The 17,507-nt window shown below is 40.2% G+C and overlaps 1 long non-coding RNA gene across 1 annotated transcript in view; it reads right to left on the bottom strand.

Moving 5' to 3' along the window:
* Positions 1-17,507, bottom strand: part of LOC120608245 (uncharacterized) — a 284,822-nt gene that overhangs the window by 80,409 nt on the left and 186,906 nt on the right. The window contains exon 5 of the long non-coding RNA XR_005654358.1: positions 6,538-6,608. This is a non-coding gene — a long non-coding RNA (uncharacterized LOC120608245). The remainder of the gene's footprint in view (positions 1-6,537; positions 6,609-17,507) is intronic.

Below are 17,507 nucleotides of genomic sequence, written 5' to 3'. Positions count from 1 at the left end.
GTGGAAAGGTTAAGCATTGTTCTAGTTTTTAGAAGAATTTGATATAAACAGTATTTGTAAGCTCCATATATGGGCACCGGTATAGACAAGCTGGAAGAGAGTTGACCACAATGCAACTTCTCTAGTAATCATGGATTTGTTTCTCATTGCACTCTTGCATTATAATGGTGGAGACTACATTTTCACACTCACAATAATCATTTATCAACCAGTGAGACTGAAAATTCTCAAATTCTAAGTTGCAATCTCTAGGTTGCTGGGACTTGACTCAACCCTTAGATATTAATAAGACGTAAAAGCACACCTGGATAAAGTGACCCAAAAGAAAGCAAACATAGCCATATCTCAGAACCAGAATGAACTTATTTCTTATCTAACACAGCTTGATTAATGTTTTTTTTTTTTCCCCTCCAGTGCTTTATATGATAATATCCCATGAAAAACAAGTTGTGTTTAAGTTAAAATAATTCTGCTTGGAACTGAATCATCTGTTCTCAAAATATAGGCAAATTCTCATGCTCTTTACAGGAATTTTGCTCTATGTATCTCTTTGCATTATGATATGTAAACTCAAACATTATAAGTTTATTTTTATGTTGGCAAGTAAGCCTGGTGCCACAAAAAGAGCACTCGATCGCGAGTCAGAAGATTTGGATTCTAGGTTCATAAGACTTCTTAAAAACCATAAAACAAATACAGAGAACCAGACTGAAGCCATGGGAAAGGACACTGGAGTCTCTGGAATAAGAGAGGAAGGAAAAGAGAAAGAGAATGACAGTTAGACGGGGTCACAGTTCTTCGAAAGGATCATACAAGTGAGATCTGAGAGGCAGAGCAGGGGTGAAAGGTCTGAGCTCTGCAGCAGGAGAAACATGGGTTTCAAATCTGACTCTACAACTTTCTGGTTGTGTTAAATTAGGTTCTTTACTTTTCTTGCCTTCCTTTCCCATTCTTTATATTGGAATGATAATGTCAGCCACGCGGTGTTTTGTATGGCTTAAGTGATGCCACGCAATATGCACACCCCTTATAAATATGCCTAAAATATGAAAGTGTAATCTGGTAACATTATGGCTGAGGTAACTTCATTCATTCAACAAACATTTATTTAGCACCTTTTATGTGCCAGCACTGTTCTAGGCACTTAAGGTACGTCAGTGACCAAAATGGAAAAAAACCTGCCTTCCTGGTGTCTACAGTTCATTGGAGGTAATGGACAGTGGATACAAGAAGTAAACAAATGGTACAGTATGATTAAAAGTGATAAGTATTCGGGAGAAAAGACATAAAGCGAGTAAGATGTCAAGGGGGCTAGGAGTGCTGAAGAGGCTGTTATCATAATGAATGGGGTGATCAAGGAAGTCCTCATCAAGAAGGTAATATTTAAGAAAAGACAAAGTGGGTGAGCAAAGCAGTCAGCTATGTGGGAAGAGCATTCTAGGCAGAAGAAACAGCAGTGCAAGGCACTAAGGCAGCAGCATGCCCAGAGTGTTTAAACAACAAGGAGTTCAGTGGAAGGAGAAGACTTGTGAGGGTTGAGGTTATAAGCTAGTTTATTAGAGCTCCATAGGCACTGATGAAGACTCGGTTTCTATTCTGAGTGAAATGCTAAGCCACTGGAAGGTTTGGCATAAAGGAGTAACTTGATCCAGTTTATGTTTGAAAGGCTTTTCTGGCTGAGAACAATCTCTCGAGTCACAAAGTTGTCAGTAGCGAGGCTACTATGGTAACCCAGGGGAGATATTAGCTCAGATCCAGGGTGGTTACAGTGGAAGAGATGAAAAGCATTCTGAAGGTAGAAACACAAGGATTTTCAGAAGAGTTAGAAATAGGATATAAGAGAAAGTAAAGAATCAGGATGACATTGAGGTTTTCAATCTGAGTAACGAGAAGGCTGGACTTGCTATCAATGAGACAGAACACAGGCTTTAAGGCTAGATTAAGAGTTCAATTTGAGGCACGTTATGCTTGAGATATATTTTAGTTGTGTGTATTCATTTTTGTGATGCTCAAATAAAATACGTAATCTGGATGAGTCCTTAAGCTGTACTGACGTAAGGAAGAAGCAGATAGGGTAGGTTGTTCAGAGAGAACTGGCTGCAGGGAATTCATCTTCAAGCCAGAAAATATGAAGTCACTGCTTTAATCTAATTACCTAGTACTTCTCTCTCTCTCTCTACTGTCACTGTTTACACTTAAAGTATTTAAAAATTTATATCAAGTCACATGACTCTAAGATTTTCTTTCCATCTTGCCTGTTACATTTCATCTAAAATGTTCATTCCAACCTAATTTCCTAATATGAAAGATGCAAGAGTGAGGTTTGGTTATCACCTAGCTGGGGGACAATGGGAATCTTGGACCACTTGGCAGCCAACCCCAAAATCATCACTACAAATACCATCACATTGTTGCCTTACACCCGGACTGAGCCAGGCACCATTTCCTTCTACTCCCTCCACGTGCCTGAAGCACTTACTCATGCTATGCTGGGTCTATCATGGGACAGGGTCCCACTTCAGCCATCTTGTTGACAGGCCCACCCTGTGCAACATTGTAGGGATGTGTTGCAGATGCTTCTGTCTGCCAGAAAGAAGCCCCACATCACACATTAGATGAGGCAAACTCACATTCTATCAGCCACATAAGTTATTTGAAAAGTTGACCAATCATTTGGAGTTTCCTGACTATGACTGAGGACTTGAAATCTGGGCAAAGGGAAATAGTAATGATGATATTTATGGCATTTTCCCACAGCAGTGCTGATAGCAAGTCGGCCCCAAGCCTTGTTCTTTTGGGCAGCAGATGTGTAGGAATGTGATCGTAACATCAAAAATCAAGGGATCACCTTCCTGTCCCTCTGTTCTGTTTTCATGTCCTCCTCCTATAAACCATGTCTCTGGAGGGCAGATGACAGGCTCTAGGGGGCTACCCGAGAAAGCTAAGATGTCATAGCTTCATTTGCCCCTTACCATGCACTCATTTAAAGATACCAAGTCACCTCAAAAGCCAATTTCTGACTTATTTTTGCTTATCCACCAAAAAAAAGTTTTTGATGATGTTCATAAAATATTTGGACTGAAGAATAGTGATAATAGTCAGAATAAAGTTTATACTGAGATTCAGAAAAAAATGAGGAAATCTAATTTCCAGTTTAAAGAACAAACTATTCTTTTGAAATCTATTTAGTGGTGGGGGAAAACATCAATATTCCTCTTCAGTGCTTTAATACTTAAAACGGATATATTGGGCTCCATAATTGAACTGCCAAATTCAACATTTATATCCATCTGGACATTTTCAAAAGGATCCTTGAGCCAGTCAGAATTGGCAGTTGACTGTATAATCACACCTGCATATGGCATAGGAGTTTTTTTAATGGGCAACAGTGAGAGCATGAAAGTACTGCATGATATGCTTTCACTGAGATCCCACACTTAAACATGTTTGCATGTGTGAGTAATTATATTTTAAAGCCCTCTGTTAACAAGTCTTTGTTCTTTATTTCCTACAAATCAAATTTGTTGGAGACCCAGTTCATTTTGAAATTATCTGGAAAACGTTTGGTGTTCCAAAATTTCCTTTGTACCAAAGTTAAATGGCAAGCCACAAACCTCTACAACCAGTGAAATAAAAGTGCATAAAACCAACAAATTAAATATGACAAACACCCACGCAAATGGAGAGTGTCAGTCAGCTTGTGTCTCTAGTATGACGTGTCAACCTCCACGTGGAATATACCTCTGACTCACTGTAGATAAAGGCAATCTTAAATGCTTATGTATCCAGAGAATCTGACTTCACAAAATCTCATTTGTCTCAGTCCAAAGTAGGCTGCCATGTCTCTCCTTCTCCCTCCCTTGTGAGTGCAAATCTAACTACCTATCCCCCAGCAACATCTGGGTGTGAAGCTGTTGTACAAGGAGTGCTACTCTCTGAAGTGATTTCAAAGAAAGATCAAAGGTAATGGGGAAGGGAGTCTCTTTACTTGGGAGAGCCCAAATGAAAAATCATCTTCAACCACCTACCCTGTCTCCTGTGTAAAAGGAAGCTCAGTTTGGGAAAGGCAATGAGATAATCTACAAAAAGCTCTTGGGACAGTCTTATTAAAGATGGCCCACTGACTCTACTACTCTGTTTCTTCAGAATAACAGTCACTGTGTGAAAATCCTATATAGAATGGCCACTCATCTTTATGGAAGAGATTGTATCTAAACAGCTTTTGAAGAATGCTTTAATAACCTCCAACCACCAACATGGAATGGGGACATCCAGAAACACCTGGGAAATTAAAAATTGCATTTAAAACACATGGTGGAAGTATATAGGCAATTTCCATCTCACATGTGCAGGAAATATATCTACTTTGGTCATGCTGGGCACTTCTTTTTTAGTCTCCCTGTCACCTTCCCTTTTTCCTAGTTTCTATCATCCTATTTACCCACTGGCTGGGCCATCAGTTTCTGACACCAAAAGCCATTGTTACCCTTTATGTGCAGAAAATACTTTTGAAAAATCAGAAATGTCTAATGTAAAAGACTGTAGTCATCACAAACATCATTTGAAAATAAAATCGTATTTTTTACTAAACTTGATTCTCTTTCTTTGGTAGATAGATATAAAACAGGTATTTGAATTTATAGGATAAAACTCATGCTTGGATTTGACTCCAGAAATAATGGAAAAAAATCATTTTATATTTCTTAGGCAGTGAAAGAATCAGTCTTGCCTTTCCAAATGGGAAGGACTTATAAGACTTGGATGAGGCAAGTGTCTATACACAAAATTTTATAATTATCACAACTATGACTTGAGCAGTCATGCCTGGGAGGGATGCATACTGGTGGGAAGGGTGAGGATAATATTTTTTAAAAAGAGCTGTTCTTGACTAGGATCATAAGCTTGGGTTGCACAGTAGTTTTCTTATGACTAATTTTTGTTTCTGATAACAAAAATCTAATTTTTAAATGAAAGTAAAAAGCCCAAATTAATTCAGGTCAAAAGCTTCAATTCAGTCACTTCATGATCAATAATTGACATGGATATGAATTTATATCTGATATGGATGGATCAGTCAGAATTCAGTAGAAGATAATGAAACCTCTATAGCTGTCTTAAGTAGAAATGATTTAAAAGGAATTAAGTGCTTACAAAATGGGTAGAAGGACTCTAGGCTGACTTTTGCACAGATGACCTATAGAACAACACTGCAGAATCTGCTCACCAAGGGCACTGCTCCCCATCATCATCAGGTACCCAGAAAATCAGGGAGCTTCTGTGCCAACTGCAGGCTGTAGTCCCACTGCACTTCCGCTGAGGTTAACCCCAGTGAAATGGATGCCCCACCTCCTGACATCTGTGAAGCTAGAGATAAATATCGGGACCCCTGAACTGCTGCTGCGGGAAATCCACAACTGCATGCCAACACAGAGTCAGACTGTCGCAGTATGCCTTTCAAATCATCCTCAAATATATTTACAGTTGACCCTTGAACAACATGGTGGTGGGGGGTGGGGGTAGGGGTGCCAACTATTCATGAAGTTGAAAATCTGTAAATAATTTAAGTCAGTCCTCAGCATACTTGGAATCTCAACCACCAGGAGGCCCTTGAACGACATGGTCTGAACTGTGCTCGTCAATTGAAAAAACTGTGGATATAAGTGGACCTGCGCAGTTCAAACCCACATTGTTCAAGGGTCAACAGTACTTAGATGCTGTTAGGTCATTTCAAGATATAAGATAGCTGGAAAATATTTAGTTTCTCCATCTCTAGCATGATAAGACAGTGGTTCTCAAACTTTGCTGCTTATTAGAAATCACCTCAGAAGATTTTAGAATTCAAATTCCAGACTACACTTCATAAAAATTCAATTTAAAATCTCTGGGGCTTTATATTATGTGTGCATGTGTGTGCGTGTGTGTGTTTGTGTGTGTGTGTGTGTGTATTTTTTTAACACCACAGGTGATTCCAATGTGCAGCCAGTGTTAAACCAGAGACGCGAGGCATAGCTTCTCAAACTTCATTGTAACATGAATAATATGGGTATTTTATAAAAAATGCAGAATCTGATTCAGTTGGTCTCGGGGTCCAAGATTCTACATTTCTAACAAGCTCTCCAGTGATGCCAATGGTGATGCAGATGACTCTTTGAGTAGCAGAGATATACTGCAATGGTTCTCAAACTTTAGTGTGCATCAGAATCACCTGGGAGGCTTATTAAAATACAGAGTGCTGAGGCCCACTTCCAGAATTTATGATTCAGTAGGTCTGGAGTGGGGCCTGAAAATTTGAATTTCTAACAAGTTTTTAGGTGATGCTGAAGCTGCTGTTCTGGAGACCACAGCACCACTGATGCAAAGCATGCTACAAGGGGGTTGAAATGGAGTTGAGTGAGCCAATAGCTATGCCTGCAACAGATGGCCACCATGTGGAGTTTCTAATGAATTCAAAGAGTTTATATTCCATTTGGATCCAACAGATAGCGAGGGACTCAGAAGAGAAAGTGAAATGCAATTACTTATACCAAATTCAGTTACCTTTATCTGTCTTCCTCCTACATGTAGAATTACTGGTGAGTTTGCTGGGGACACCTCACAGGAACATGTAGCTAGATAGCAGAAGGAAAAGAAAAAAAAACATTAGTGTCCTACATCTCGGTAAATAGACAGGACTATTATCTCCACATTTTACTTTGGAAAATCAAGGAAAAACATTGGAAAGTTAGGTAGATGGCAGAGGTAAACAATATATGGCTCATGTTGTTCCCATAGGAAGAGATCTCGAGTAACATCCAGCTTACTGCTAGTTCATTAAACACACATCAAATGTTGGGTATTGTGTCTTCAAAACTATTTAAATGCATGGGATATGCCTAGGCCTTGGAAAAACAGTGATCTCTTTTTATTCATAATGCTTCTGATACAGTTTTTTTTCCCCCTCACAGCAACCAATTATCTGATGCTCCAGACACCAACTTGGTGTCCAGAAATTCAGTTTAATTCCAACATTAATTATCCACAGTTAGCAAAGGCTAAGGGCTCAATCCCACAAGATTGCTCCCTGCCTACTTCAGATGCCAGTCACTAGTTCCAGATGTCTATACTTCTGATCAAATGGTAATAACTGGTCTTTCTCAGACTATTATTGCCTTACATCAATTTTATTTGCCTAGCTTATAATAATTTGCTGGAATGGCTCACAGAACTCAGCACACACTTTATTTACATTTACTGGTTTTATTATAAGGGGTACAACTCAGGAACAGCCAAATGGGAGATTAACAGGGTAAGGCATGGAGAGGGGAGGGCTGCCATGCACCAGCACATCAATGTGTTCACCAATTCAGAAGCTCACAAATCTCATTATTTAGGGGTTTTTAAAGAAAGTTTTCTTACATAACCATGATTGATGAAATTATTGCCCATTGGTGATTAACTCAATCTTCAGCTCCTTTTTTCTCTGTAAGTTAAGGAGTGGGCCTGAAAATCTAAACTCCGATAGAAAATTCAAGGCTTAGTCTTTCTAGTGACCAGCTTCCATCCTACATCTATCTAAGGCTCCGGCAAGAGTCACTTCCTTAGAACAAAAGTCTCTCCCATCACCCTTATCACTTAGGAAATCCTAAGGGTTTTTGGAGTTCTGTGCCAGGAACTGGGGACAAAGACCAAATAACTTTCTATGATATCACATACAGGGTCTACAACCCTTGAAAGTTTTGCAACCAACTTGTGGAGGCAAGACGTGGACATAGTAATGTAATTAGCAATACAACAACATATCATCTTTGAGTACAATAGACTAAAAGCATTATAGGCATTCAGTCAGTCACCAAGGGCTAGAATAGCCTGGGCCAACTCAACCTCCTAGGTGGGTTTGGAGGTTATTGCACTTACTTTATGCCAGGCTAGGTACAGACCTGAAAACAAAGGAACAAACAAACAAACAAACAAACGAAAAAGACTAAAGCTCAATGCTTTCAATCTGAGGGATAGTAGAGAAAAGGAGAGAAAGAGATCAGGAACAGAATCCCATGCCTGCATTCATTCTTCCTATCTCTAGTCTGTGGCTCAGTTTTGGGGGGAGGAGGAAAGTTAAAGGGAGATAGGAGGAAAGAAACTTTAGAAACATTAGATCAGTGACATTGGGAGGTACTGGCCTGCCTTCTAGTCACAGTGAAGATTAGCCTATGACCCCTTAGAGCAGGGGTCCCCAACCCTTGGGCTGTGGACCAGTACTGATGTGTGGCCTTTTAGGAACTAGGCTGCACAACAAGAGGTGAGCAGCGGGGGAGCCAGTGAAGCTTCATCTGTATTTGCAGCAGCTCCCCAGCACTAGCATCACCGCCTCAGCTCCACCTCAGATCATCAGGCATTAGATTCTCATAGGAGTGCCAGTCCCTGATGCCAAAAATATTGAGGACCACTGCCTTAGAGGAACGCCAGCCTACAATTTGGCACTAAGACAAATGTAACATATAAGTTATAGTACTGGAGAAGGCAGCAGGAGGAAAGAGGACACAAGAGCATTTCAGCTCACCACACTTTGTATGGGATGTAAAGGAACCCAAGAAATCTTTATGTGGTCCATGAGGAGACGCAGAGGTTCTGAGAGAACCTACAGAATGGAATGGCTTGGGGAAGGATGGAAGATGCCTTTGTGGGCAAGAAATTCTAGATGGCAGCAGGTGGACAAGGCTTTGAATGTTGGAAGAACACTCTAAAAAGACAGACAAGCCCAGTCATACTGCAGCAGGGATTGATCGAATGAGCAGACCAGTCTGGCCACCTCTGATACAGAGGCCAGCAAAAATCCAAAAGTCACACCAAATGTTTAGTTAGGTTAGATGATTTCAAGAAATTCAAAAAAATATATAGGAGTGTTCTATGATTCTAAAAGGAAATGTTGAATATGTAGATAAGAGGTTCGTCCATATAAAAGTAAAATTGAGACTCTGCTAGGAAATGAAATCTGAGAGGCAATGTAATATGAGACAGGAAGAAGGAGTATGGCTGTCAATGACGGTAAACTTCTACCTCTCATTTTTGCTGTAGAAAGTGAAACTCAAAACCAGAGAACAGTTTGTGATTTATAAAGATGTTGAAAGAGATTTCTAATGCTGCCCAAAACCTGTTGCCAATTCACTATTCACACATCAGATGCTGGGAGCTGTGTTATCGACACCATGTGGCAAGAAAATTCTGTTAGAAAAAAACACTTTCTGAATTTTATCAGTGTATCATCAATTAATGATTATTAAAGAAAAACAGCAAAGCGGTTTCAGCAGTAGATGACTGTACACATAGCAGGCAAGGAAGAAGAGCGCCTTATGAAAAAGTGGTCAACGATGCTGAATGTCTAGTGAAGCCAAAATCTAAGCTGAGGCCTTGTAGGGAATAAAATTAAGGAAAAAAAAAAAAAAAGAATAAATGCAGGGTGGGGAAGAAAGAGGGAAGAAAATTCTACTAATATGAAAAATTTTGCAGTGTTAAAAAAGAGGGTGTGTTTCAAGGGGTTTAAAGAAGACTTTTGAGTCATCAATCATTTAATATCTATTTGGAGGATTCCTACTAGGTTAGGAAAACCTGGTCCATATTTATAGACAAAGAGGTAATGAAGACTTGTAGAAAGAATAATAAAGAATGTAAGAGTAGAGTGAGGGGAATGTGTGATGGAGTGAAGCCCTAGAGGAAGAAGGAAGGGCTTGAAAGCATGGGTAGAGCGTGGAGGGGATCTCCTCTTCTACAACAGAAGTGGAGGACAGCACGATGGAGTTCTAGACCATGAACTGTGGACAAGGGAAGGAGGCAGCCATCGTTTACAGCAGTTTCCCAGTCTCACCACCGTTAACATGTTGGGCTAAGAAATTCTCTGTTGTGAGGTATTGTCCTATGCAAGGTATTTAACAGCACCCCCGACCTCTACCTATTGGATGTCAATATAATCCTCTGAGTGTGACAACCAAAAGGTCTCCAGAAATTATCAACATCTTCTGGAGAAGAAAGGGGCAAAATTGCCCTTGGTTGAGAACCACTGGGTTAGAGAGATGGGAGGTATCAAGGTGAGGAAGCTGCTCGCATATCCCAAAGGGCCTCACACCTCAAACAGGTGAGTCCATACGGGAGAAGAGGAATGGGTTTATAAAAGATAGAGAAGGGGTTAAACACCACTAGAAAAACCTTTCTCTCGCTGCAGTGGTCTTTTAAAGCAGCAAGGTCTCATGGCCTGGTTAGAAAAATTCACTACCATTCTGGAAAGGCAGCATAAATCTCACAAAATTCTTGTCACTGTTCCATACACTGCAGTAACTGAGGGTTATAGTTGATACATGTCTGCTTTTGTAGAATTATGTAATCTATTTCTTAGGTTCAAAAGCCTTGTGGAATGTTTATAGTAAATTATTGTAGCCACTTCTAAAACTGCATGTGAAAGAAAGGGCTAGGGAAGGGCACACCCCGCCACACAGCCCTCTTCAATACCCCTAGGCCACCTGTCACATGACATGAGACAGTGAGTGTGGTTGCCAGGCTAAATGGGCAAGTGTGCTTAGTCTCCATGTTCTCAGGGAAGTTCTGTGGAATAGAGATGGGCAGAGTTAAATAAACTGGAGATTCTAGAACTCTTTGCTTTTGAATAAAACTAGTAAGAATAATAAGTGTACCATTTGCAAGTGTACTACATGGCAAGGAGCTATCACTCTCAAAGACCTCCTAACCTCTAGTCTTCCTGTCACAAAATGATTGGTGGCAGGGATTACTGGGAGCTCATTTCTTCACATATTAGGCATCTGCAGTTAGCGAAGCTATAAATAGTTCCCCTGCCTCAATAGTACATAAAATAGGATTAGGAACCTTTCCTTGGCTCTGGACAAAGCCAGACATGCTGTAGTTTAGTTATACATGAGTACACATTTCTCATCAAGCGAATGGCACAAAATGGCAGACAAATATTGAGAAAGTTGAGGAGAAGAGCAAAAACTCACTTCTTCTGGTGATTCTGGCCAAGGGAAGTTGTCCTGTCTACTTTTATGGAGGAAACTATCTCTGAAAAAATGAAATAGGCCTCCAGAGGAAAAATGCCTCTCACCTTCCACTAGGCTTATCCAAACTGGCACTTAGAGAAATCATTTCTATTTCCTGAATCTTCATTGCATTCTCCTTCTCATAACTTAAAAATAACCTCTTCTGATGATATGAGGAAGAGTGCTATAGGGGAAACAGCACTGGGTTCACTCACTCATCTATCCGTTGATTCATTCATTTGACCTATACTGATGGAGCACCTGGCACTGTTTTTAGCTCTGTGGGTAAATAAGACTTGGAATATTTCTGCCCTCCTGGATTGTAATGGGTCCATATGGTGCTGATCATCACTGCTTCCAAAAGGCATTGGTCTTTAGGTTTCTCTTGTCCAAAAAAGGCAAGGACATCTACTCTTATAGTCTATTCTATCTTTAACTTCTACAATTGGTAAGTCAGTCCAGAGCAGTAGAACAAAACATTTGGTCTGTGCTCTGAGGTGAATCATGTACCCCCAGCAAAAACGATGAAAAGCTTGTTAAAGTTATAACCCTCAGAACAGGGAAACATGATCATATTTGGAAATGGAGTCTTTACAGAAGCAATTAAGCTAAAATGAGGTTATTAGGGTGAACCCCAAGTCAATTTGATTGGCGTCCTTATAAAAAGAAAAATTTGGGACACACACGAGTACAAAGAGACCATGTAAAGACACAGGGAGAAGATGGTCATCTTTGAGCCGAGGAGAGAGACCTCAGAATGAACCAACCCTACTGACATCTTGATCTCCGAATTCTGTGGGAAAATAAAATTCTACTGTATATGTCACCCAGTCTGTGGTATTCTCCTAATGGCAGCCCTAAAAAACTAATACAGTCTATATTAAGACTCACTCAGAAACACTTATTTAAAGATACACAGGCCTAGCCTAACTCACTAAACTAAATGAGAATGTCCAGGTGTTAGGGCCCCAGCTATAAGTATAACAAATTTGAAAGAGGTCTAGTGATACATCTCATGTCACCAAAGTCAGTGGACTACAGAATTCAGTCTGCTGATCCTATTGATTTCCTTAACCTTTTCTGATGCGTTATTTACTTTCATGGAGACATTTACTGAACCTCTCTTCAGATGCTGTGTGAAACACAGAAATAGAGACCAGACTTCCCAAGATGTCCAGTGTCACAAGGCATTCGCTTTCTTGATATCTCACTAAGTTTTCTTCTGAACGAGGCAGAAAAATAGTGTATGGTTTGCTTTGTAGGGATATTTCTAAATTTGATTATTAAATGCTTGTTAAAGCTCTCCATAGTCTGTTGATAAAACAAACTCTCTTAACTACAAAGTATTGTTTAATTTGGAGGTACAGCCTGGAGGCACTGCAGGCTCCAGCAAGGCCTAGCTCCGTTTTCGTGCAAATTAAGTACCAACTTAATTCACCTGGCAAATTACTGAGCCAGCAGCAAGCTTTAGTCAGGGGCTCTGTGAGTGTCCTTGCTCCTATTTCCAATTCCTCTCTACTTTTTCACCTCCATCATTTTAGTGTGCTCCAGTTCGAAAATCTCATTTGCGTAATTTCACATTAATGACCTGCTTGACTCCTCTTGTTAGGCTGGTGGGGTAATGCTGTGCTCACTTAAGCATGAGTATGAAGGAACTATCTGGCTTTATCACTGTTGTTCTCACTGTCATTTGGAGTAGAGCCCTGAGGGAGTGTACCTGGAAGGTTGGCTGTGTTGAGTCCAAAGGAGGTAGAGAAAGGTATCTAGAAGCCACAATTATCTAGAAGCCTTGAGTTATCTAGAAGCCACAAGGAGAGAACTAGGCAGAGAGGGCTTAGTAGGAAGTTGGAAAGAGGGAGGCTCAGTGTCAATTTAGTCAAAGGCCCTCCTTATCTTCGAGGTTATTTGCATTTCAGATTGATGTTCTTAAAAGAGAGAATATAAGCACTAGATATAGGATTAAATCAGGGCTTTCCAACAGATGTGCAGAAAATGGTTTACAGGTGTGCTGAAATGCCTAGATATTGATTCTCTTCAGCCCTTGGAGCATTCTACTGGCCTGGGAGAATGGGTCCCTGGGCCTGTCCCCTCCAACAGCTGGAAGCCTAATTAGAGTCTTCAAATTCTCTCTAGTGTACATAATATGTAGAAAAACATCATTTTTTCATATATCCCGTGATGGGAAAAATTTTAGAAACAATTGGATTGATGACCTTCCCACAGCTTCTTATATTTTTTACTGCATCCTGTCTTAACCTTTCCAACTACCTACACAACTACCAGGTGGATCCTGCTAAAGTGCCCAGCCTTGGTTCAAATTCTTCCAAAATTGCCCACTGTTTCAAGGATAAATCTCTTAAAATGGCTAATAAAGCCCTTCATGATCTATCTCTATGTACATTTTAGGCCACATATCTCACTTTCACCTCATTCCCTACGCTGACCAAGCTGAACTGTTTTCAGTTTCTCCAAAAAGTCACAATGACTCTCAATTCCGGGTTTTTACACACAATGCTTCTTCTGTCTGGAACACCACTGCCCACTCCCATCACACACACTCAACCTGGGCAACTCCTACTAGTTCATAAGGGAAGGAATCATACCTGTTCTGCTCACCATTGGTATCTAATACCTAGTACACTGTTTCACATATTCTAATATTGGTTGGATGCATACATAGATGAATGAATGTTTTTCATACTGGAGAGTTAATAGTTTCATTGCTTTTAACCTTAGCATTGGTTTTTGTTTTGTTTTTAATTCTACATCAATATTGGAAATAATATAACTTTCTTTTCATTGAATCTCTTCAAAGGAGTCCCACTATCTCTGGACACATTATAGGCAGAAACTGGAACAAAATCAGGGCCCTGTTAGCAAAGAATCAACATTGGGTAAGAAATTATTAATGTTTTCTGTAGTTTTCAAGAGAGGGGAAAAAAGAGGAAGGGAGTAATAAAAGACTACAGTTCAACAAATATTGAGTTCTTATAATGGAATGGGCATGGTGCTAAGTATTAGAGATAGGGTGGCACACAAGGCAAATGGCCTCTCTTGAGAATTCAGAGAAGTAATTTCATTTTGAAAAGGGTATTATGAAGAAAAGCATAGTTGCCATAAGCAAGTATAGTGAGCCCATCTAACTTGATCTAGTGGGTAAGTTAACACTTTCTTGAGGAAAGGAAACCTAAGCTGAGACTTGAGAGATGGCTTGGAGTTGTACAGCAAAATGGGAAGAAAGAGTATTCTAAGCTGTATGTCAATGGCCTAGCTTCCAGAGAAAGATTGATGGGCTCAAAAAGCTGGCAGGATATTGATATGATGGGAGTATAGACAGTGAGAGATGTTCTCTTAAGTGAGTGTGAAGAAACAGGCAGTCCATGACACACAGAGCCTTGCAGACCATGTTACAAACCTGGGGCTTTATCTCAATGGCAAGTGAAAACAAGTGCTTCATGCTGAGGAGGGACACAATCAGATTTGTTTTATAAGGTCACCTCGCACATAGTGTGGAGAATGCTTGAGAAAGACAAGTGGGAATGTAAAGCCTCATACGGAATGTCCCTATGACATATCAGATGGTGCCTAAATTAAGATAACAGTAGGGATGAAGAATGGTAAATGGATTAAAGAGAGTTTTAGTAAGAAGAAGCAATAGGGCTTAATGATTTAACTCACTAAGGGAGGAGGAGTGAAAGGGAAAAGACTTTGAGGCTTCTTGCTAGAAAAATGTTCTTCCACTTACTATAATGGGGAAAAATAGCGGAGTTTGGCAGGGAATGGATAATGAGTTCAGTACTTTATACTTGGGTTTGAGGTGACTGAGGAATATCTGTATTGAAGAGTCATAGTATTTGCCACAACAGTGGGTCTCAAAGTGTGGTTACAAAGCCAGCAGTTTCAACATCCCTCAGAAATTTGTTGAAATGCACATTTTGAGGCCTCACCCAGACTCACTAGTGCAGAAATTCTGGGGGGTAAGCCACCTATTCTGTAGCTCAATGTTCTATTTAAAATTCACTACTTATCGTACACTATTTTTTATGATGACTAGGATGCAGTGAGATGTCATGGAAATAACAACGCTTGGAATTCAGAAACTGTGGGTTCAGGTCACAGGGGCCTCCTTTTACAAGGCTTCCATGTGATCCTGATGCACTCCCAAATTTGAGACCCACTGGACTATAGCCAGTCTATGATGAATAAGAAAAGGGTTGGAAGAAAGGAAACAGGAAAATATACCAGACTAACACTATTCTAGGTGGGAAATTATTCTACTTTCTCCTACTTCCATGACCAAACTGGACTGTTTTAATTTATCATCTCTGACTCTCCTGTTTTGTATCTCAATGGAGGATTTTTTTCAATGAGTCTCCCTCTAATTCCTCTTGCACCAATTTCAGATGGTTGCTAGAGACATCTTAATAAAATACAGCTCTGATCATAACTGTCCTCAGGTTAAAAGCTAGAGGCCACAGGGGGCTACTCAACAAATCTCAAGTTCCTTGACTGGCAGTTACAGCTGTCTGCACTAGACCTGGTGTAACCACTTATCTACTACCCACAACCTGTTTTCAAGCCCAGTTGCACTAGCTATCATTCCCAGAAAATCCTTAGCACTTGCCCACATTTATGATGTGCTTCTTGTTCTTTTTCCTCCACCCATACTCTATTTTCACCTGTAGATATCCTACCCATAGCCCAGAAGTCTTCAGTGATACTCCCAGGCATTGATGTGTTGGGGATGGCTTATCCACACCTCTTCCCAACTCATCATTCTGTGACTTCATGAGGGCAGTTTTTTAAATCAGTCATAATGGGGGTAGTTACATTACAGAAACGGACAAACATTACCTATCAGGCTTTTACCTCCCCCTCCAGAAATCAATTCACCACTACCAAGAAGGGATGAGTCTGCCCTCCTATGACCCTCTATTGCAAAGACAGACAAACTATGAGACAAATTTGGACCACTGCCTGTTTTTGTATATATTGTTAGCACACAGCCACACCCATTCATTGATGTGTCATCTAGATTCTTTCACACTACAGTAAAAGAGCAGAGTAGTTGCAACAGACCGAATGCCCTGCAGAACCTAAAATGCTTACTATTTGGACATTTAAGAAAAAGTTTGCCAACCCATGCTCTTTAGCACAATCTTGTATCTTCACTACTTATCGCACACTGCTCTTTATGAATATTAGGATGCAGTGAGATGTCATGGAAATAACACCTGGAATTCAGAAGATGTGGTTCAAGTCTCTACTTGGTAGCTGTGAGTCTTGGTCAATTTACTTAAACTTGCTGAATTTGAATTTCCTCATCTAAAAAAGAATGGCCTACCTAAGAGAAATGTTCCAAAATCAAACATGTGAAAACACCTTGTAAATTATAAAGCATTATGCAAACATAAGATAATGGCATTTTACTTTATGTGCAGATCTTTTCACTTGCTAGACTCTCAGGGCAGGTTTTATAGCTTGTTCATGTTGTCTCTATCTCAGTTAGCATCTTGCATGCCAGTGGTACTCATTAGGTTACTATGGAATGAAGGATGGATGCTGAGGATTCTCTTTTAGAAGCCCTAATATTGAATGTGGTTTCTCTGCAATGACAGCAAGATTAGCTTAAAAACAAACAAACAAACAAAAAAAACAACTATGAAGTGATCCCATGGTCTCTTTTCCTTTCTGCCCCATTCCCTAGTTTGTCCTTTCTGCTGCTATTCTATTTAAACCTCCTTTCCCCTAGGATCCACCTTGTGCCCATTAAATGTGTGTGCTGATAACAGGTAAACAGGTAAACGGTCTTTTGAATAGTCTCAAATCCTTGGGATATCAGCGTGAGATAGCTTTATTTTATTTTCAAACAACTGTCCACCGAATTTGCTTTATTGAGCCTCATTTCCCACTAGATGGTGGCTCCTTTTAGGAAACCTTTTCTAGGTTTTCGTAATTTTCCTATCATTTTCAGTATCAGCCTGTGTCACTCTCCTTTGAATTTTGTTTAACAATTATTATATACACTTAGAGAAGTACTGGCATACAGTAGGTGATCGATAAGTATCTATGGAATGAATGAATGACTTTCAGTATTTAATATTCATTCCTATTCATTTTAAAACTAAAGTGTCAGCACTATGTAGAAGTACATTCTTCTTCTCTGCTAGCACTGGCTAGGCCTGCCTGGGGGAAGGGGAATAAGGTATGCTGTTCACACAATTCTGCTTCCTCTTCCTGGCCCTTTCCCTCAGGTGTAGGGGCCAAGAGAAGATAGCAGAGGCAGTTTTTTAGGGGACTGCTATAGAAAGCTGAAGTCACCTCTTGGGATGATTATTGCTGTCTGTCTTGCCAGCACTGACCCATCACCAGCGTCTTCACATGGCAGCTGTCCACCTGCTGCCTGTCTCCTAAGCCAAACACGTGTTCCTCAGAGGAAACCATTGGGGTCTCCTCAATGCATGGTTACTGGTGAGAAGATTCAGCTGT

Source organism: Pteropus medius, unplaced genomic scaffold (assembly GCF_902729225.1).
Source record: "Pteropus medius unplaced genomic scaffold, Ma_sr-lr_union100, whole genome shotgun sequence".
Classification (NCBI taxonomy): Eukaryota; Metazoa; Chordata; class Mammalia; order Chiroptera; family Pteropodidae; genus Pteropus; species Pteropus medius.
The sequence above is the reverse complement of the archived record's forward strand: the minus strand, read 5'-3'. Positions and strand labels throughout refer to the sequence as shown.